Consider the following 21,851-nt stretch of genomic DNA (forward strand, 5'->3'; position numbering starts at 1 on the left):
ACGAGGACACATGTTCACATGCCTTTTTTTTTCAGGGCTGTGTACTTAATACTACACTTTATAACTATATAACACTTATTAATAAAAAAGCATAGCATTAGTGAGGCACTGCAAATTATTTAATCCCAACAGTTGCTAACCTACTCTGAGCTAATACTGATTGTGATGGACCGAGTTGAAAAACAGGAGGAGCCCAGGAATTATTAGAAAAATATAGTTTCCATTTATTTAACCCCCAAAAATTATATTTATAAGCATAATAAATGTTGAGCTCATAAAAGAGGTCAAAGAAACAAAACTGAACTCAGGCAAAGACTGCAACCTTAACAAACCAAATGACTGCCCAAACATACATAACTGACCTAAACATGAAATGACATACAAGGGTATATATACTGGCTGATCAGACCATTGTGACACATGAGGGGTAACAAACAAAACACAATCATAAATCACAAACGATGCAGTACAATCTAGTTTGTTAATAAACTAAACACTAAAGAAGAAAATCAAAAACCCCATTAAACCCTAAACTCAAATAATTAATTAAATACAAATACTTTGTTTTTAAAGTAAAGAAAACACACATTCCCCCTTCAGCAGGAAGTGGTGGTGTGGTCCAATTATCTTCCTTCATATTTAATGGTTTCAAACCCTGGCTACCATCTTTTGTCCAGCAACTCCCAGGGATGATGGCAGGTAAGAAATAAAAAGACAAAAGTTAGTCAGAAAGCAAAGAAATGAAGTAGTATGAATACATAAGTAAACTAAATGTGCGCGCTTACAAATAGAACAAATGTATCCAAACCAATCAATAAAGTTATTGGAAACTAAAATGTATTACTATGTTCAAATGAATGAAAATACAAAAGTTACCGACTTTAGAGTGTGGCCATGGGTTTGGCCATCACACTGATTTTATTCTGATCCTTTGGAGGAGAAAGTTTGGAGAACAAAGCAAACCAAATCCAAAGATGCACGTATCACTGTGTCCCGAGTTGATGATGATCACCCAATAAGAAAGCAGCATCCCCTGGGCATTCAGTGGAAAAATGATGCAAAACAAAATCCTTCTAAATTAATCATCTAACACAGCAAGAATTGAGAGGATAAAGCAAAAAATATACTAAACAAAATTGCAAGTTCACAGTTTGAACAGCGGTTGATCCCTCTGGTTTCTCTGCTGGAATTTTTAGCTGTGAATGTGTGAACAAGCAGCTTTCTTTCAGATTAAGCTCTGGAGCCGGGGAGCATGTTGGTCCAACAAATCACAAAAGTGGTTCTTCAGGTAAAGGTGTGTAATCCTGTGGAATTATACACAGATGTGAACACACAGGATAAATTTACATTTACAAGTTTCAATTAATCTACAAATCTCTGCAAAGTACATCAAAATCCTTACACTACAAAGGAATAACTTGTTCAGACAGGCCAGATAACAGAAGTCAATATAAAATACATCTTGTTAGATACATCTATATACATTTTTACCTGAGACTCCAATTTCAGAGTAAGCCAGCGATCCAGGATCTGACCCACTGGTAGGTCATCACTGATAATCTCTTTGATTCGCAAGGCCAAAGTGGTGTGCATCAGCTTTGTAATCAGGACAGGATTCTTTTTACTTTTCTTGACTTCATCTATAATCTGTAGTCTTAGCTGATCAAGGCGAACAGCAACTTCACCCCAGAAAATTTACTTCTGCCCTGGCATGGACATAACAGTAAAACACAGAAGACAAGACAGACTAACCAGAGAACATAAAAGACACATGACCAGATAGACGTAGATGAAATATAAGTGTGAAGTAGTGCAGCAGTGCACATTGATTCAACAATTTATCCACAAGGCAGTTTATAATCTGCAAATCCAGAAACGCCTTCTAAAGACTCTTAAAATAGTAAGAGATTAGAAAAGTAAGAGCAGCACTTCTGCTAATAATAATGTGTTATACTAAATGTCTTGATGCATTCTCAATCATCCAGGTAAATAAATTTCCAAAACACCAAAAGTTGATTCTGTTCATGGAAAATGAGTATAACAGAAGCAGCTGACTCACAAAAGCTGCAGCTGATTTTTCTTTATTCTTTTTAGAATGAGAGGAAACTTTCTTACCTTTAATTGTTATTTGAAGAGGATCACAAACAGCTGTACATCTGTAGGGCAAGTTCACGATTCTGAAGTAGTATGTGTTTGTATAATCTGTGGTTAAAGTGGAAAACAGAGTGGTGCAGTTTTTTTTTGTCAAATCTCCTGTAATGTTCATTGGATAGATGTAAACTGTCCCACTGCTGTTGAAGATCACATTGTTTGGATTATTGCCAAATTCATAATTATTTTTAATCCACGCTCCAAACACAGGTCTTGTGCTGTCAAACTTTGGCTGCTTGTCCTGATCCTACAAACCTCTTCATCACTGCACCAACAGAGATGGAAGCTATGAGTGGATCTTGTTTACAAATCCCATGCAACTTTAGTGCTGCTGGACCAGTAAAGTGCCTGAAAAACAGAATATCATTAAAATATAGAAATGTAGATAAAGAGAAAATTCATGATGAACAATTTGACTTTAAGAGTCGTGGGTTTGCTTTTTATCTCTTGTTCTGTCAACATCTTCAGTATAAAATGTGTGACTTTGTAAAGTATCTCTTTCTGCTCTGATCTGTCAGACAGTAAATGACTGAAACTAGATGGCTCACTTGGAATAATGAGGAGACTCAGTAACGTGATGTCTGTCATAAAACCCATCACCTGGAAAAACATGAAGAAAGAAATAATTACACAAATAAGAAACAAAAACAGGAATTTGCCTCATTTTGTAAAGTACTTAAAAAAGAAAAAACAAGAAAAAAACACCATTAACTAAAGCCTTTTTTCGTTACCAGGCACAAAATTTGTAACCTGTATGAATGTTTTCTTACCAAATGATCAGACACAGAGGAGAGACGACAAAGTAAAAGTCACTGTGTGATTTCTGCAGAGACAGCGAGTGAAACACTCTGTTTGGATGTTGTAATGTCAAAGCAAACAGACCTGTGATTGGATTTCTGTCTTTCTTTTTTCAGTCAGTCTGCTTTTTATGTTCCCATCATGCACTCTGCTGTCATTTTAGAAAGCTGCAACTCCCACCTGCCTCTAGATTCATCTGTTCTGAACCCTCCACTCACATGCAAACATATTCCTCAATCTCTCAGTAGTTCCCTTGAACATGAAGCAGTTTATGTACTCTCCTTTGGCATTGTCTGTTCTGCTTTGTTCTTATCAGTTCTGATATGTGTTTTCGGTCCATGTTTGTGTGTGTGTGTGTGTGTGTGTGTGTGTGTGTGTGTGTGTGTGTGTGTGTGTGTGTGTGTGTGTGTGTGTGTTTTAATATAGAAGTTAGGACTCTGCATTTTTATTTTTATTTTAAGGTACGGTTTTTTGTTTTGTTTTGTTTTACAAAATAATTGCAATAGAGCCAATTACCCAAAAACATAGTATCAATTCAGTGTATGACTCATATAATTGACTCATTAAATTAAAGCAGAAACATTTAAGCACATTGAGGAAGCTGGTCAACAGGAAGCTGCAGGTAAAGTTCCTGCAACCTGTGTTAATACAGGCACTCAGTCATGTGGTTTGCCATTCTGTGTATTAGTACCTCTTGGAAACACCAAATATTCTGTAATTTCTTCTTCTGTTTTCTGGTTTAATTTATTGAATACATTTCATTTGGAGAAGGCTAATTTGTTAGGAGTTGCTCTGATGTCCCTTTTTTGGATTTTTAGCGCCACCTTCAGGCTCCAACATGCTTTGCTTCTGTTTTTTCTTCAGTCTTTAAACTGACCACAAAACCACAAAACTGAAACAGAGCACATGTGTATGATTTCCCCATTCCACCTATCTTTCTTTCAGGCAACTTCCCAGCTACTCTTTCCAGATGCTCTTCCTAACATAGTAGGCTAGAACCAGGTCATTCTCTCCAAACTTTGAAATCTGAATTTCAATAGTCTCTATCTTTGGTTCAACAGACTCCACTGTCTTGGACTTCAGCTGGTGGCAATAGTTCTTGACCTGCTTTCAAGGTCCACAACAAGCTTTAGCGTCACTCTGAGCAGAGGGTATAGAAGGTGAGAGACAAACTCATCAAACTCACAGAGCAGAACAACAACTAATGTCACAAACCCTTTTAATGAAAGGTTTCTAAGATGGCTGTCTTCCATTTGTAGTGTTGTCCCATCCTGTTTCAGAGTGACACTGAAAAATGTATTTGTAAAAGTATTTGGCTTTTCTAAGCTTTACTACTGTAATTCTTTATAATCTGTACTAGCAGATATTACCATACTACATGTCAAACTAAAATAGAAAATATGAAATCTATAAGCCTGACACACACTTACTACTGTTCTGAATGTGATACAATGCTACGATTAATATTTGTACATAAGCTCCAGTAATGGGCAAGAGTTTTGTATATGCTAGTGGTTGTTAAGTTAAAAAAAAATAGTTTATGCAAAAATACATATTTAATTTTGGGATTTTTTTTTTCTTGCAACAGGTTGGATGTCATGTTCTATTTTTGCCAGTAGGTGGTGGTAATAGGTGTTCAGTGACTGCTTCGTTTTAACTAATGGAGGGAGTTTGAAGGTTCAGTTTGTTCCACGACTGCATTTCACTCACTGCCTCTGTCTGTATCTCTGTCACTGCAAGACAAACACGGACCGAGAAGTCAGCGCTCTCAGGAGGCCGACAAACACAGAAGATTAAACATTTAAAAAGACACCAACTCGTCCACAGTGAACTGAGACCATTCAGCTGTGACTTGTGTGGAAAGTCTTTTACTGAGTCTGGAACCTTAAAAAGACCCAAACTCCTCCAGGGCACAGTTCAACCTACAGCTGTGATCAGTGTGGCAGAGCTTTGGCTCGCATCTGCAACATGCGGAGTCATCAAGTTATACCCTATGGAGTTAAACCATACAGCTGTGACTTCCCTGGACAAACTTTCCGCTGGCTACTGAGATGAAAGCTACATGTTCACACCGGGTATGATGTGTACTGCTGAGATCAGTGTGACAAACAGTTTGCAACAGACTCCCACTTAAAACCCCACGTTTACCCACACTGAGGAGAGGCCTTATAAATTGGACCTGTGTGAGAAGACTTTTAAAGATCCAGTTTCACTTAAAGAAGTTTATTACTTACCCAGTTTATTACTGGCTAATGTGCAGTCTCTGGAGAACAAGCTGTGCGAGCTTCGGGCACGGATCTCATTCCAGCGAGAGATGCGGGACTGCTGCGTGATCTGCCTCACAGAAACCTGGCTATCGAACAAGGTACCGGACTCCGCAATACAACTACCGGGGTTCTCCATGCATCGCGCGGACAGGTCACAGGATCTTACTGGGAAAAGCAGAGGCGGTGGTGTGTGTTTCATGATCAACAACAGCTGGTGTGATTATGCGAACGTGCACCCGGTCAAATCCTTCTGCTCACCGGACCTAGAGTACCTGATGATTAAGTGCCGGCCATTCTGGCTACCGAGGGAATTTACAGCAGTGATTATTACGGCTGTTTACATTCCCCCACAAGCCGACACTGACCGAGCACTCAGGGAACTGTACAGCACGATCAGCAGCGAGGAAACCGCACACCCAGAGGCGGCGTTTATCACAGCCGGAGACTTTAATAAGGGAAACCTGAAGAAAGTCTCACCCAAACTCCACCAACACATCCACTTTAACACTCGTGGAGATCGGCTACTCGACCACTGCTACACTTCTTTCCGGGATGTGTACAAAGCCCTCCCCCGCGCCCCATTCGGCCAATCAGATCACCGCTCCATCCTGCTCCTGCCCGCCTACAGGCAGAAGCTGAAACAGGAAGCTCCAACCCGGAGGGCGGTGCACTGTTGGACGGACCAATCGGAGTCTGCGTTGCAGGACTGTTTTGATCACGCGGACTGGGAAATGTTTCACGTGGCTGCTAGGGACATTGATGAATACACAGACTCAGTCTGCGGATTTATCAGGAAATGCGTGGAAGATGTCGTCCCATCCAGAACAGTTAAATCCTTCCCAAATCAAAAACCCTGGATTAACGGAGATGTTCGCGCGGCACTGGCGGCACGGAGCACCGCCTTTGCCTCCGCGAACACATCGGACTACAAACACGCACATTACCAACTCCGGAAGACGATCAAAGCAGCCAAACGTGAGTACAGGGACAGGGTGGAACAACAGTTTGACAACCCTCGGAGTATGTGGCAGGGACTAAACACGATCACAGACTTTAGAGGGAAAACCAGCACACCGCAGACCACGGCCTCTCTGTGTGAGGATCTAAACGTATTCTACGCTAGATTCGACACAGCGAACACCATGAGACCGGACAGTGTGCACACCGCGGATGACGTCAGTGCGCACACTGTGTCTGAGGAGGATGTGCGGAAGTGCTTCAGGAAGGTGAACGCACGCAAAGCTACTGGTCCGGACGGGATTCCCGGCCGCGTCCTCAGGTCATGCGCGGCTCAGCTGGCTGGAGTGTTCACGCACATCTTCAACCTTTCCCTCTCTCTGTCTGTAGTCCCAGCCTGCTTCAAAATGGCCACCATCGTCCCTGTACCCAAATCCTCCACCATCTCCTCATTGAACGACTGGCGACCTGTAGCCCTGACCCCCATCGTAAGCAAATGCTTCAAGAAGCTGGTCAGGGACTTCATCTGCTCTGCACTACCCGACTCACTGGACCCTCTACAGTTCGCATACCGCCACAACAGGTCCACTGATGATGCCATAGCCCTGACACTACACACTGCCCTGTCACACCTGGAGAAGAGAGACACGTATGTGAGAATGCTGTTTGTAGATTACAGCTCAGCATTCAATACCATCGTTCCCTCGAAGCTGGACAGGAAACTGCAGGATCTAGGACTGAGCAGCTCCCTCTGCAGCTGGATCCTTAGCTTCCTGTCTGACAGACGCCAGGTGGTCAGACTGGGCAGCATCACCTCATCCCCCGTCACACTGAACACTGGTGCTCCACAGGGGTGTATACTGAGCCCTCTCCTGTACTCACTCTACACCTACGACTGCACAGCCACTAACAACTCCAACATCATTGTGAAGTTTGCGGACGACACTACAGTGGTGGGTCTTATCACCAACAGTGATGAGACGGCTTACAGGGAGGAGGTCAGCGCCCTGACCCACTGGTGTCAAGACAACCATCTCACCCTCAACGTCGCAAAGACAAAGGAGTTGATAGTGGACTTCCGGAGGTGCAGAGAAGTACACACCCCCATCACCATCAACGGCGCTGCTGTGGAGAGAGTGAGCAGCTTCCGGTTCCTTGGTGTACATCTGGCTGAGGATCTTACGTGGTCAGTACACACAAACAAAACAGTGAAGAAGGCGCAGCAGCGCCTCTTCTTTCTCAGGAGACTGAAAAGATTCGGCATGAGCCCCCGCATCCCCAGGACCTTCTATCACTGTGCCATTGAGAGCATCCTCACTGGATGCATCACCACCTGGTATGGCAACAGCACCGCCTACAACTGCAAAGCTCTCCAGCGAGTAGTGCGGTGCTCTGAACGGATAATTGGAGGTGAGCTTCCCTCCCTCCAAGACATCTACAGGAAGCGGTGCCTGAGGAAAGCGGGGAGGATCATCAAGGACTCCAGTCACCCCAGCCATAAACTGTTCAGACTGCTTCCATCAGGAAGGAGGTTCTGCAGCATCCGGTCCCGTACCAGCAGACTGAGAGACAGCTTCTTCCATCAGGCCATCAGACTGCTGAACACGTCATAGACACCTCAGCTTCACTACTGGAACTTTAACATTATGCACTCCATACTGTACAGTAATGCCACTGTTTTGCACATGTCTCAACTCTGTATATTTTATTTTATTTATTTTATATATTCTATTCATTGTTTACTCTATTTAATTTGTAAAATATGTGTACACACACACACACACGTAGAAAAATATTTAGTATACACATCCAGAAATGCATATACTATTATTTCAGATGTAGCCATTCTTGTATTTTGCTTGTTTACATTATTGTATTTTGCACAACTCTGTTGCTTGTGAAGCTCGCACACAAGAATTTCACTCACATGTGCTGTACCAATGTACCTGCACATGTGATGTGACAATAAAAGTGATTTGATTTGATTTGATTTAATTTGATTTGAAGAACACCAGCAGATCCACACCACAAACAGACTACAACTGGAGTTACTGTGTTATTTTTATTTTTTAATGTTTGACACAAGAAGTCGGCCCTTAACAGCCCGTTCTAATTTTTGTTTCTGATCCCACTTTTTTTCATATGTATCACTCATTTACATGAATGTTTCAACTGCAGCATTGGGAAATGGAATCTGAATTATACATTTTTTAAACTTGGAGGCACAAAATCTTCTGCCACCAGGTAAAAACACCTGTTAGCCTTGAGCAGCATAGAGGAAATACTGTTACAGTGATTTTAAAACATCTAAATTATCTTTCATTTTAAAAGCCAAGGGGACATAAAAACTTAATGTACAGAATATTGAAGTCAAACTGGATAAAAATCACCTAAAAGTTTGTTAAATCTGCTAATGTAAATTTGATATAAAATAAACCACAACACTGTAATCCCCTTAAAAGATGCACTTGACACAAGCTGAACTACTGCAAAGAATGTGGGAGTAGCTCTAGATTTGAACTGGGAGCGTGAAACTAATACAAGCATCTGACTGGAGGAGCGCAGAGTTCAAGTGGGTAGGTGCAAGCTAAGGAGATCTGAAATGTAACCTGGAGCCAAACCATAGAGAGAGTTAAAAACAAATAATAAAACCTTAAAATCAATTCTATATTTAACTGGCTGCCAATGTAAAGATGCGAATATTGGAGTAATACTCTCTCTTTCTGGTACCCGTTAGGAGCCTTGCGGCTGCATTTTGAACAGGTTGCAGGCGGGACAGGCCTGAGTGACAGATGCCTGAATAAAGAGAGTTACAGTAGTCAAGACGTGATGATACGAAGGCATGGAGCCTAATAGGAGCATGTATAGGGAGAATAAGACGGGGCACAGAATAGAGCCCTGAGGTATTCCACAACTGAGTATAGATGGGAAAGAGTATTTGTTACCCAGCATCACAGAGTATGATCTGCTCTCCAAATAAGAGGCAAACCATTTTAAAGCAGAGCCTTGAATGCCGACACGTCTTTAGACAGTTTAATAAGATTGTGTTGTTGACAGTGTCAAATACTGCACTCAGGTCTCGAAGAATTAAAACTGTACTTTTTCCAGAGTCAGCAGCTAAAAGCACATCATTGAACACCTTCAGTAGAGCGGACTCTGTGCTGTGGAAGGCTCTGAAACAGACTGATATTTATCCAGAATATTATGTGTGTCTAAGAATGAATATAATTGGTGGAGGACAACTTTCTCGAAAACCTTAGACAAAAATGGCAGCTTAGAGATTCGTCTAGAATTGCCAAATACTGACGGGTCCAAACCAGGATTTTTTAGAAGTGGCTGGACAACAGCTTGTTTAAATGAATGAGGGACAGTTCCATTTGAAACACTGCCATTTACAATAGCGAGGATGTTGGGGCCGACTGTCTTCAGCACATCTCTGAGAAATGGCGTAGGTAACACACCCAAGGGGCACATAGTTGGTTTCATGTGCATTATTATATCAGTAAGATGGGATAATGAGACTGCTTTAAATTCGGAGAAAAAGAATGAACATGTAGGTGGTTCAAAAGGACCGTGGAGCTTATCTTTCTTCGTTCTGCTTTCCTGCATTCCTGTCTGACGCCACGAGTGGCCTTATTTAGCCAAAGCTGAGTTTTAAATTTTTGCCATCTACATTTTAGAGGAGCAATTGAGTCCATAATGTTGGTACAAGCATTGTTTTTTTGTTTTAATGCGATCAACATAAAAAATAAAGCTAGAGCCTCAGGACAGTATGTTCAAAATAGTACAAGCATAACATAGCTATTATTCATAAAACACCGGAAGTTATTTGAAAACTCTGAGGACAAAGAACACACAAACACACAGTGCCTCAGTGATTTGCAAAACTGTTTCACAGATCACAGAACTATATCAGGGTGTCATTTCTCAGACAGAAATGTAGATAAAAATAATGAAATCCCCAAACAAGTGCAAAAAACACAGAGTCAAGAATAGGTTAAATATATAAATATAATCAATTAGAAACAGTAGCACATCAACATAAAACATATAAACATAAAGTTGGAGCCCGAGGACAGTGTGTCCAAAAGCACAACATAGCTATTAATTCAAGTTATTTTAAAATTTTGAGGACAATGAACACACAACCACACAGTACCACACTGCTCTTTATTGAGATTACATGAATATGCGTAGGTTCATTAACATATGATGTCTTATACTTAAACAGATACAGAGTAGGTGTCCTCCTATACCATAAATCAGTAAGAGAAGGTACAACCTCTCTCATGACCTTAGGATGTGTGTGCATGCCAGAGTGCTCTGGGAGGCACACAGAGTCTTTGCTAACTGCTAAGGATCAGACATCCTGTAGAGGCTAAGCCTATGCTTGAAGCCACTGAGGTGGTCGTTAACCGGGGTGACGCGATGTCACTGGTATGTATGAATTAAGTAAAAAGTCCAATAACTCCAGCAGTACTTATCTTGTCCTTTTTGGTCTTTATTCCCATATCAACTTAACATAACAGCGCAACGGTCACAAACTGTTTGCCTTCTTACAATTAATGACACACCTGACGCCGAGTACGTGCGTCTACCTTAAATACCTTTACATGATCAAAACAGAAAAAGGTGACCTCTAGCGACCACATAAGGTATTAACCCAAGAATGGCTCCTACACATCCTATCAATATGCAATCGATTATACACCGTAAAAAAAAAAATCCTAAAAAAACGGTAACATTCCGGCAGCTGGGGAGCCAAAATAATACCATAAAATAACAGTAAATAACTTTCACATGAAATTACAGTTATTTTCAGTAATGACAATACAGTTTGTTGCCCTAATTTTACATGGGATTTTGCCTTTTTCAAATGCTTTTAAACATTAAATTAGGAACATTTTAATGTGATTAAACAATGAAATTACCTATAAACAAGGTCCATGAATGCGGCAATATGAATAATAATACTGAAATGTACAGAAATATACAGTTAACAGTTGGTTTAAATAATAATGGATTGCATTCATATAGTGCTTTTTGAGACCCTCAAAGTGCTTTACAATTCCACTTTATAATTCCCCTCTGGCCATCACCAGTAGGTGGTAGGTGAAGTGTCTTGCCTAACGTTGTCAGTTCGACAACGGGGCTCGAACCTTCTGATTACAAGGCGAACTGCCAACTCTTGAGCCACGATCGCCCTAAATGGCAATAATAATAATAATTATTTGATGTAAAAAAAAATTATAAGAATCATTTTATATATTTTTCCATAGCATTACATTTGAATTAAACAGTTCAATCTTTCAAATAACGGACAAACATTTGTGAATGTATTTTAACAATCTAAATATGCATATGTACAGACAAATACATTTAAAAAAACAAGAAAATTATGTTTTATTACAATACAGTGATTTTACGTTAATTTACATTTGAAATGTAAAATCACAGTCTATTGATGTAAATTTAATGATATTTTAGAAGAACAGTACAAAACTGTAAAATACACAGTAAAATACTTTTATATTACAAATTTTTTTACAGTGTATACCTCTAAGGATATATGAGTATATATTTCTAAGCATAAATGACAATCCAACAATATAAAAGTAACACTATTATTTCAAGTTGGATCCTGATGGGCAGATCAGAGGGATTCACGGTGAACGCGAGCAAAAAACTTGAAGTCTTTCTCCAGTTCACCAAAAATCTGAAATCATTGCTCAAACTCCAGTAACAGTCCCGTTATTTTATCTTTGAACTGCTTCATGTCTACCACACTTTGGGTCATGCACACATTTTTCAAACAGGGGAAGTGAGCTGCATCACCACCAGGGCTGGACTGGGACAAAAAAACGGCCCGGGCATTTTGACTAGCGACCAGCCCACCAGGTATTATAGGAATAGGAATATTCCTATGGTTTTTTTTATAGGAAAAACCATAAAGCCTTTGAATGAAAACAAACACTGTTGTGACAGTGATGTACACTGTCTTGTTGGTATATATGTATCAATCTAATAAACTTAAACCTACAGCATCCTCTCTATTCTGGTATTCTAAACAGTACTTAGCCGAAACCCAAAGACTGCTCGGTCGAGTTAACCTCCTGAACTATCTACAACATATGGTGGAAACCTGAAATCAAGACAGAGAAGACTAAAGGTGAGACATGATCATTACTGAATATTAAAAATAATAAATGACAGATTTAGATATATTTTCATAAATTATTCATTTACCACATCAATAAACAGCATGGCAGGACAAAATATTTTTTTAACATGGCAACCTTTAAAAAGTGAAAGGAGACAGAAAGACAGGTGAGAAAGAATAAAACTTAATTATACAGTATAATGGGACCCTGAAAAAATATTACTATGTACAATAATGGATTTCTATACATTTTACATCAGATGAAAACGTTTGTTGTAAGATTCAAATAATTTTTGGTAAAAGCTAGACATTTTAATTGAGAATAATAAAAGAAAAGTAGTCCTTGTGCCCCACTTTCCCTGTTAATGCCCTACCTGGCCCCCTGGCAAAATTTTGCTAGACCCGCCCCTGCACAGTTACCAGCTGTCAGCTACATAGAAAAAGGATCCTGGTGTTATTTGTCTCTCAGAAACAGTTCATAACTTCCCTTCAACTCATTCATGTCACCTAAAAGGTAAACCTGTTTCTCCATCACCTGTTCAGCTCTGATGATTCAGTAAGGACATCTCCTGGTTTCATCTTCATGTTTCCCTCTCACCACATATCCAAACCGATATCATGACCAGCAGCTTTACAGCTGTGGCTCCAGAAAACATCAGCCGATAGTAGAAATTAATATTACATAAATTCTAACAACAGCTGATCAAGTTTAAACGTGCTGCTGTTGTTTAGCGCGACCTCCTCTGGGTTCCTTGTTCTGGTGCAAAGTGGACAATAAACAAGCAAGAGAGACAGGACTTGCATCAGAAAAGCCAATCATCTGATCATTGATCAGTTTCATGATTGTGGTAGCAAAAGGAGAGGGAGGGGGAGAGGATGAGAGAAGAAGAGACAGCTGACAGCGTAAAGACGCAGAAAAACTCCAGCTTTGTGTCTTTTTCCATTCTAGCTGAAGTCCGGGACAAACTGTGCTCCTTAGGTCAATACGAAACGCGGAATATTTTCTCTGAATACGAGACGATTCGGTTTTTTACGGGATGGTTGGAAACTCTAATAACTTACCTTATAAATAAAATAAAGTTAAACATCAGTAACATCATAGCACCCGCCCAGCAGTATATAAACTCCGTCATGCTAGCTAGTACGCAGAGTTATTGTAACTGACTGTAAAAAGTCAGCATAACGAAAATAAACTCCACCTAAACTTGGTTTATATCTGACCCAGACAGACTGCAGGTCATAAGTTCTCACTTGAAGTTCAGTTCACCTGACACTCGGACCGACGGCCACCTCAAGTCTCTGCTCTTCCTGCCTCACCTTTCCATCATCCACCTGCTGGCCTCCACCACTTGCTAACATTACTGAATCTGTGGAAGCTCCGCAATAGCCACCACCAAACAACAATTGAGTTATTTTTACACATCTCCCAGCATCTGGCCAATCCACCACCTTTCAGTGTTTATACCGTTACGAGAAAAAAAAAAGAAAAAAAACTCATCGGCCCACCGGGCAAATGCCCAGTATGCCCGATGGCCAGTCCAGCTATGATCACCACCAGTGAGCTGCGTCTCCCACAATGACAGCTTCAACTTGAAAGAACGTATGCTGTCATAATACTGCGCGACAACTTTATTGCATCCTTGAAGCTGTTTGTTCAAGTTATTCAGGTGCTCTGTAACATCCACCATAAATGCAAGTTCTGCATCCATTCTGCGGAATGAAATTCTAACACTGGTTTGCCCTTTTCTTCCATGAATTGTTCAATTTTTTTCTTGTAAATCAAAGAAATGCCTCAGCATAGCACCTCAGCTCATCCATTTTACCTCAGTGTGGTATTGCAGGCCATAGATGTGGTCTTTTTCTCTGAGAAGGCTGACAAACTGACGGTGATTGAGGCTTCTGGAACAGATGGGATTAACAATTTGGATGACCACCTTCATGACATTATCCATTTTTAATGACTTGCAACACAAAGCTTCCTCGTGCAAAATACAGTGAAAAGCCCAAAAATCAAATACTCCATTTGCAGATTGCGCTTTATCTCTGAACTTGGTTACGGCGCCTGCTTTTTTCCCAATCATTGAGGGCACACCAGCTGTAGCCAGGCTGACACCGTGGGACTACTCCACTCCAACCCTGTCCAGTGCGCCGACGAGTGTGGTGAAAATAGCAGCTGCGGTCGTTGTATCTGTAATCGGCACCAACTCCACGAACTCCTCTGTAACGGTCAATGTGTCATCAACTCCGCGGATGAAAATTGCCAGTTGCGGAACATCTGTAATGTCCATGCCTTCATCAATTGCAACTGAAAACGCAATAAATAACTTTACTTTTTGCTTCAACTGGCTGTCCAAATCCTCTGAAAGATCAGAAATCCTGTTGGCAACTGTGTTTCTTGTCAGGCTGATATTTACAAAGGCCTGGCGCTTTTCAGGGTACACTATCTCCGATGCCTTCATTATACGTTTTTAAAAATTCACCCTCAATAAATGGTTTTGATGCTAGTGCAATTTCATTAGCGATGAGGTAGCTAGCTTTCACTGCATTGTCACTGATGTCTAGGCTGTGAGTAAATACAGACGGCTGTTTCTTCAGACCCACCAACGGTTAATTCACCTTCTCTCTACTTCACTGTCCTTGAAAGTTGTCATATTTGTCGGCATGAAGACTCACATAGTGGTGACGGAGGTTATATTCTTTCAGATCTGCAACATGCTGGAAACACATACATACAAACATACAGTTTTCCTATTCACTTTCGTAAATAAATAGGAGGATTGATTGTGATATATGTGATAAGACTTTTAAAGATCCAGATTACCTGAAGGAACACCGGCAGATCAACATTAGAAAAGGACAGCACGAGTGAAGCTACTGTAAAAAGTGTTTTTGTTATTTTTATTATCTAAATTCAACTTCTTTTAAAACCTCACAAGTGTGTAATCACAATGCCCACCTTGTTAATTGTCCTGAAAATCTGTATAAGCCAGACAATGAATCAGTGATGTTGCAGTATTTCACAGCGATGGTGGTATAGCGGCAAACATAGCTGCATTCCAAGCAGTTGACCCGGGTTCGATTCCCGGCCATCGCAGTTGCCACTCGCGGTGCTGTTCAAGCATGTGGGCTGCGTACTATTTTACACTAAAAATGTTCTCCGCTCTTTCTGCAAATGCTTACAATGTCAGGCCAGGTGCATTCTTCATCGGCCTCGCTGCTACCGTTTGCTGTGGAAAGACACTGTTCACACAGGCTTTGAGTTCTCATCACTTCATACCTATACCTTCTTACATGAAACTGGGATTGGACAAGCTACTTCTTCATAAATACACCCAGTCCCACTTTAAATATTGTGCTCAATGTTTGGAAAGAAGATAACATTTTACTAACCATGTACTGATCAGCTCTTTGCGGTGGCAAAATCATCAGCTGTGTGTGTTACTGTTCATGCAAACAAGCAAGCTAATGTCAGCCAGTTAGCTTCAACTGCAGCTGTGCTGCACCAATCTCACGGAACTGCAAAACCACAAGCTTTCGCACCAAAGTCATGTGAAAGATGTGTGGCGTAGGACTTGGAAGACGTATGTCTTTCAAGTATGTAGTTCCACAGCCCAATGTGGTTGTTGTGGCCGAGAGGTCAAGGCGATGGACTCGAAATCCATTCGGGACTCCCCACACAGGTTCGAATCCTGTCGACAACGGTCAGCTGTTTTGTGGCAGTCCAGTCGTTGATTTGAGAAGAAGGCATGGAGATCACCTGAGAAGGTGCCAGGAGAAACAGCCAGGCCTTTGCTTGTGAAAATAGAGCACGCAGAAGCAATGGACCCAGCTATGTCCTGACAAAATTAGGCACCTATTCAGTAAACATGGCATCCTTCAATTGGTCTCTTAGCCACCCCACACGTTCCCCCGTGTAGTCGTCCAGGATCCAGTCTGAGTACCGCCAATGACTCATGCGTCTGACAAATGCTGATTGCTTTGCAAGAGGACTGGGATCGGGATTGGAGGCACAGCGGATTTCACCGGGAATGGGACAACAGCAGAAATAGCTTCAAACATTACTGCATGAAAAGCACAAGGAGTGGACACATTTCATTGTTTGGAACACTGCTTTTCACTACAGCTCTTTGCATGTAAAAACTTTGCTCTTCTCCACAGCTGGCTGACAGACACGCAAAAGCACAAGCAAGAGTGGCCACAGACCCACTATGCCGGCCTTTGTACACTCTCTCCATCTAATGATAGAGAGGAAGGATACATTCACTACTTCTAGCCTCCACTATTCAAATTCAGTATTTTCACAGTGTCCTAAAAGCTTCCTGAAAAGCCTTTACACTGTTTTCCAAAACGCTGCATCCAGAGCACAGTCAGGGACTGGAAGGACAGAGTAGATTTCCCCCATATGGACTTCTCTCTTCATTGGCTCCCAATTAAATCCCAAATAAAAATCCAAATACTTGCCCTCACACACAAGGTCTTGAATAATCACCACCAATTTTGTCTACAAGATCTCACAGTGCCATATCATCCCAACAGAGTGCTTTGCTCTCAGACTGCTGGCTTCCGAGGGGATTTTAAAGTGCAATGGAAGGCAGAGCCATCACTTTTCAGGCCCCTCTCTGTGGAACCAGCTCCCACTTTGTATTCGGGACACAGACACTTGCTCTCATTTTTGAATGAAGCGTAAAACCTTTTTGCCAAAGTCCAATAACTTGAAAGAGGAGCCAAAGACGTCCTCGTCCCAGATTCGTCCCAAGACAGATTCACACCTATTCTCACCTTGTCTGCTGTGACCTGAAGAACTCGCGTGACCATTGCGACTCTCAAGGTGCTAAAAATCACGCAAGAGTTTAAATGCGTGAGAGGCCACACTTGAGTAGCAAAGAAGCTTTGCTGATGAGATTAAATGTGCAGTTGCATGAAAGCACTAGTCTTTTTAGTGATCTACCTTTTGACCAGTTTAGAACCTGACAAGCGAGTAATCACAATGCCCACCTTGTTAATTGTCCTGAAAATCTGTATAAGCCGGACAATGAATCAGTGATGTTGCAGTCTTTCATAGCGATGGTGGTATAGTGGCGAGCATAGCTGCCTTCCAAGCAGTTGACCCGGGTTCGATTCCCGGCCATCGCAGTTGCCACTCGCAGTGCTGTTCAAGCATGTGGGCTGCGTACTATTTTACACTAAAAATGTTCTCCGCTCTTTCTGCAAATGCTTACAATGTCAGGCCAGGTGTATTCTTCATCGGCCTCGCTGCTACCGTTTGCTGTGGAAAGACACTGTTCACACAGGCTTTGAGTTCTCATCACTTCATACCTATACCTTCTTACGTGAAACTGTGATTGGACACGCTACTTCTTCATAAAGACACCCAGTCCCACTTTAAATATTGTGCTCAATGTTTGGAATGAAGATAACATTTTACTAACCATGTACTGATCAGCTCTTTGCGGTGGCAAAATCATCAGCTGTGTGTGTTACTGTTCATGCAAACAAGCAAGCTAATGTCAGCCAGCTAGCTTCAACCGCAGCTGTGCTGCACCAATCTCACGGAACTGCAAAACCACAAGCTTTCGCACCAAAGTCATGCAGCTACCGCATTTACAATCCAGCGTGGCCGTTGTTGTGCACATCCTACTTGAAAGATGTGTGGCGTAGGACTTGGAAGACGTATGTATTTCAAGTATGTAGTTCCACAGCCCAATGTGGTTGTTGTGGCCGAGCGGTCAAGGCGATGGACTAGAAATCCATTGGGGACTCCCCGCACAGGTTCGAATCCTGTCGACAACGGTCAGCTGTTTTGCGGCAGTCCAGACGTTGATTTGAGAAGAAGGCATGGAGATCACCTGAGAAGGTGCCAGGAGAAAGAGCCAGGCCTTTGCTTGTGAAAATAGAGCACGCAGAAGCAATGGACCCAGCTATGTCCTGACAAAGTTAGGCACATATTCAGTAAACATGGCATCCTTCAATTGGTCTCTTAGCCACCCCACACGTGCCCCCGTGTAGTCGTCCAGGATCCAGTCTGAGTACCGCCAATGACTCATGCGTCTGACAAATGCTGATTGCTTTGCAAGAGGACTGGGATCGGGATTGGAGGCACAGCGGATTTCACCGGGAATGGGACAACAGCAGAAATAGCTTCAAACATTACTGCATGAAAAGCACAAGGAGTGGACACATTTCATTGTTTGGAACACTGCTTTTCACTACAGCTCTTTGCATGTAAAAACTTTGCTCTTCTCCACAGCTGGCTGACAGACACGCAAAAGCGCAAGCAAGAGTGGCCACAGACCCACTATACCGGCCTTTGTACACTCTCTCCATCTAATGATAGAGAGGAAGGATACATTCACTACTTCTAGCCTCCACTATTCAAATTCAGTATTTTCACAGTGTCCTAAAAGCTTCCTGAAAAGCCTTTACACTGTTTTCCAAAACGCTGCATCCAGAGCACAGTCAGGGACTGGAAGGACAGAGTAGATTTCCCCCATATGGACTTCTCTCTTCATTGGCTCCCAATTAAATCCCAAATAAAAATCCAAATACTTGCCCTCACACACAAGGTCTTGAATAATCACCACCAATTTTGTCTACAAGATCTCACAGTGCCATATCATCCCAACAGAGTGCTTTGCTCTCAGACTGCTGGCTTCCGAGGGGATTTTAAAGTGCAATGGAAGGCAGAGCCATCACTTTTCAGGCCCCTCTCTGTGGAACCAGCTCCCACTTTGTATTCGGGACACAGACACTTGCTCTCATTTTTGAATGAAGCGTAAAACCTTTTTGCCAAAGTCCAATAACTTGAAAGAGGAGCCAAAGACGTCCTCGTCCCAGATTCGTCCCAAGACAGATTCACACCTATTCTCACCTTGTCTGCTGTGACCTGAAGAACTCGCGTGACCATTGCGACTCTCAAGGTGCTAAAAATCACGCAAGAGTTTAAATGCGTGAGAGGCCACACTTGAGTAGCAAAGAAGCTTTGCTGATGAGATTAAATGTGCAGTTGCATGAAAGCACTATTCTTTTTAGTGATCTACCTTTTGACCAGTTTAGAACCTGACAAGCGAGTAATCACAATGCCCACCTTGTTAATTGTCCTGAAAATCTGTATAAGCCGGACAATGAATCAGTGATGTTGCAGTCTTTCATAGCGATGGTGGTATAGTGGCGAGCATAGCTGCCTTCCAAGCAGTTGACCCGGGTTCGATTCCCGGCCATCGCAGTTGCCACTCGCAGTGCTGTTCAAGCATGTGGGCTGCGTACTATTTTACACTAAAAACGTTCTCCGCTCTTTCTGCAAATGCTTACAATGTCAGGCCAGGTGTATTCTTCATCGGCCTCGCTGCTACCGTTTGCTGTGGAAAGACACTGTTCACACAGGCTTTGAGTTCTCATCACTTCATACCTATACCTTCTTACGTGAAACTGTGATTGGACACGCTACTTCTTCATAAAGACACCCAGTCCCACTTTAAATATTGTGCTCAATGTTTGGAATGAAGATAACATTTTACTAACCATGTACTGATCAGCTCTTTGCGGTGGCAAAATCATCAGCTGTGTGTGTTACTGTTCATGCAAACAAGCAAGCTAATGTCAGCCAGCTAGCTTCAACCGCAGCTGTGCTGCACCAATCTCACGGAACTGCAAAACCACAAGCTTTCGCACCAAAGTCATGCAGCTACCGCATTTACAATCCAGCGTGGCCGTTGTTGTGCACATCCTACTTGAAAGATGTGTGGCGTAGGACTTGGAAGACGTATGTATTTCAAGTATGTAGTTCCACAGCCCAATGTGGTTGTTGTGGCCGAGCGGTCAAGGCGATGGACTAGAAATCCATTGGGGTCTCCCCGCACAGGTTCGAATCCTGTCGACAACGGTCAGCTGTTTTGCGCCAGTCCAGACGTTGATTTGAGAAGAAGGCATGGAGATCACCTGAGAAGGTGCCAGGAGAAAGAGCCAGGCCTTTGCTTGTGAAAATAGAGCACGCAGAAGCAATGGACCCAGCTATGTCCTGACAAAATTAGGCACCTATTCAGTAAACATGGCATCCTTCAATTGCTCTCTTAGCCACCCCACACGTGCCCCGTGTAGTCGTCCAGGATCCAGTCTGAGTACCGCCAATGACTCATGCGTCTGACAAATGCTGATTGCTTTGCAAGAGGACTGGGATCGGGATTGGAGGCACAGCGGATTTCACCGGGAATGGGACAACAGCAGAAATAGCTTCAAACATTACTGCATGAAAAGCACAAGGAGTGGACACATTTCATTGTTTGGAACACTGCTTTTCACTACAGCTCTTTGCATGTAAAAACTTTGCTCTTCTCCACAGCTGGCTGACAGACACGCAAAAGCGCAAGCAAGAGTGGCCACAGACCCACTATACCGGCCTTTGTACACTCTCTCCATCTAATGATAGAGAGGAAGGATACATTCACTACTTCTAGCCTCCACTATTCAAATTCAGTATTTTCACAGTGTCCTAAAAGCTTCCTGAAAAGCCTTTACACTGTTTTCCAAAACGCTGCATCCAGAGCACAGTCAGGGACTGGAAGGACAGAGTAGATTTCCCCCATATGGACTTCTCTCTTCATTGGCTCCCAATTAAATCCCAAATAAAAATCCAAATACTTGCCCTCACACACAAGGTCTTGAATAATCACCACCAATTTTGTCTACAAGATCTCACAGTGCCATATCATCCCAACAGAGTGCTTTGCTCTCAGACTGCTGGCTTCCGAGGGGATTTTAAAGTGCAATGGAAGGCAGAGCCATCACTTTTCAGGCCCCTCTCTGTGGAACCAGCTCCCACTTTGTATTCGGGACACAGACACTTGCTCTCATTTTTGAATGAAGCGTAAAATCTTTTTGCCAAAGTCCAATAACTTGAAAGAGGAGCCAAAGACGTCCTCGTCCCAGATTCGTCCCAAGACAGATTCACACCTATTCTCACCTTGTCTGCTGTGACCTGAAGAACTCGCGTGACCATTGCGACTCTCAAGGTGCTAAAAATCACGCAAGAGTTTAAATGCGTGAGAGGCCACACTTGAGTAGCAAAGAAGCTTTGCTGATGAGATTAAATGTGCAGTTGCATGAAAGCACTATTCTTTTTAGTGATCTACCTTTTGACCAGTTTAGAACCTGACAAGCGAGTAATCACAATGCCCACCTTGTTAATTGTCCTGAAAATCTGTATAAGCCGGACAATGAATCAGTGATGTTGCAGTCTTTCATAGCGATGGTGGTATAGTGGCGAGCATAGCTGCCTTCCAAGCAGTTGACCCGGGTTCGATTCCCGGCCATCGCAGTTGCCACTCGCAGTGCTGTTCAAGCATGTGGGCTGCGTACTATTTTACACTAAAAACGTTCTCCGCTCTTTCTGCAAATGCTTACAATGTCAGGCCAGGTGTATTCTTCATCGGCCTCGCTGCTACCGTTTGCTGTGGAAAGACACTGTTCACACAGGCTTTGAGTTCTCATCACTTCATACCTATACCTTCTTACGTGAAACTGTG

General features: G+C 42.3%; 7 non-coding genes across 7 annotated transcripts; all 7 read left to right on the forward strand.

Annotated features, from left to right (window-relative positions):
* Positions 1–15,355: 15,355 nt before the first annotated feature.
* trnag-ucc (transfer RNA glycine (anticodon UCC)) lies at positions 15,356–15,427 on the forward strand. Its single transcript has one exon. It is a non-coding gene; the product is annotated as a tRNA-Gly (tRNA).
* A 525-nt stretch (positions 15,428–15,952) lies between these two features.
* Positions 15,953–16,034, forward strand: trnas-cga (transfer RNA serine (anticodon CGA)). Its single transcript has one exon. It is a non-coding gene; the product is annotated as a tRNA-Ser (tRNA).
* A 1,360-nt stretch (positions 16,035–17,394) lies between these two features.
* On the forward strand, positions 17,395–17,466 carry trnag-ucc (transfer RNA glycine (anticodon UCC)). Its single transcript has one exon. It is a non-coding gene; the product is annotated as a tRNA-Gly (tRNA).
* A 575-nt stretch (positions 17,467–18,041) lies between these two features.
* Positions 18,042–18,123, forward strand: trnas-aga (transfer RNA serine (anticodon AGA)). Its single transcript has one exon. It is a non-coding gene; the product is annotated as a tRNA-Ser (tRNA).
* A 1,360-nt stretch (positions 18,124–19,483) lies between these two features.
* trnag-ucc (transfer RNA glycine (anticodon UCC)) lies at positions 19,484–19,555 on the forward strand. Its single transcript has one exon. It is a non-coding gene; the product is annotated as a tRNA-Gly (tRNA).
* Positions 19,556–20,130: 575 nt separating this feature from the next.
* trnas-aga (transfer RNA serine (anticodon AGA)) lies at positions 20,131–20,212 on the forward strand. Its single transcript has one exon. It is a non-coding gene; the product is annotated as a tRNA-Ser (tRNA).
* Positions 20,213–21,571: 1,359 nt separating this feature from the next.
* Positions 21,572–21,643, forward strand: trnag-ucc (transfer RNA glycine (anticodon UCC)). The gene has a single exon. It is a non-coding gene; the product is annotated as a tRNA-Gly (tRNA).
* The last annotated feature ends 208 nt before the right edge of the window (positions 21,644–21,851 follow it).

The sequence above is a fragment of the Copadichromis virginalis genome, linkage group LG9 (genome assembly GCF_057382275.1).
Source record: "Copadichromis virginalis isolate Kocher_CV1m ecotype Utaka linkage group LG9, C_Virginalis_male_GT1.1, whole genome shotgun sequence".
Taxonomy (NCBI): Eukaryota; Metazoa; Chordata; class Actinopteri; order Cichliformes; family Cichlidae; genus Copadichromis; species Copadichromis virginalis.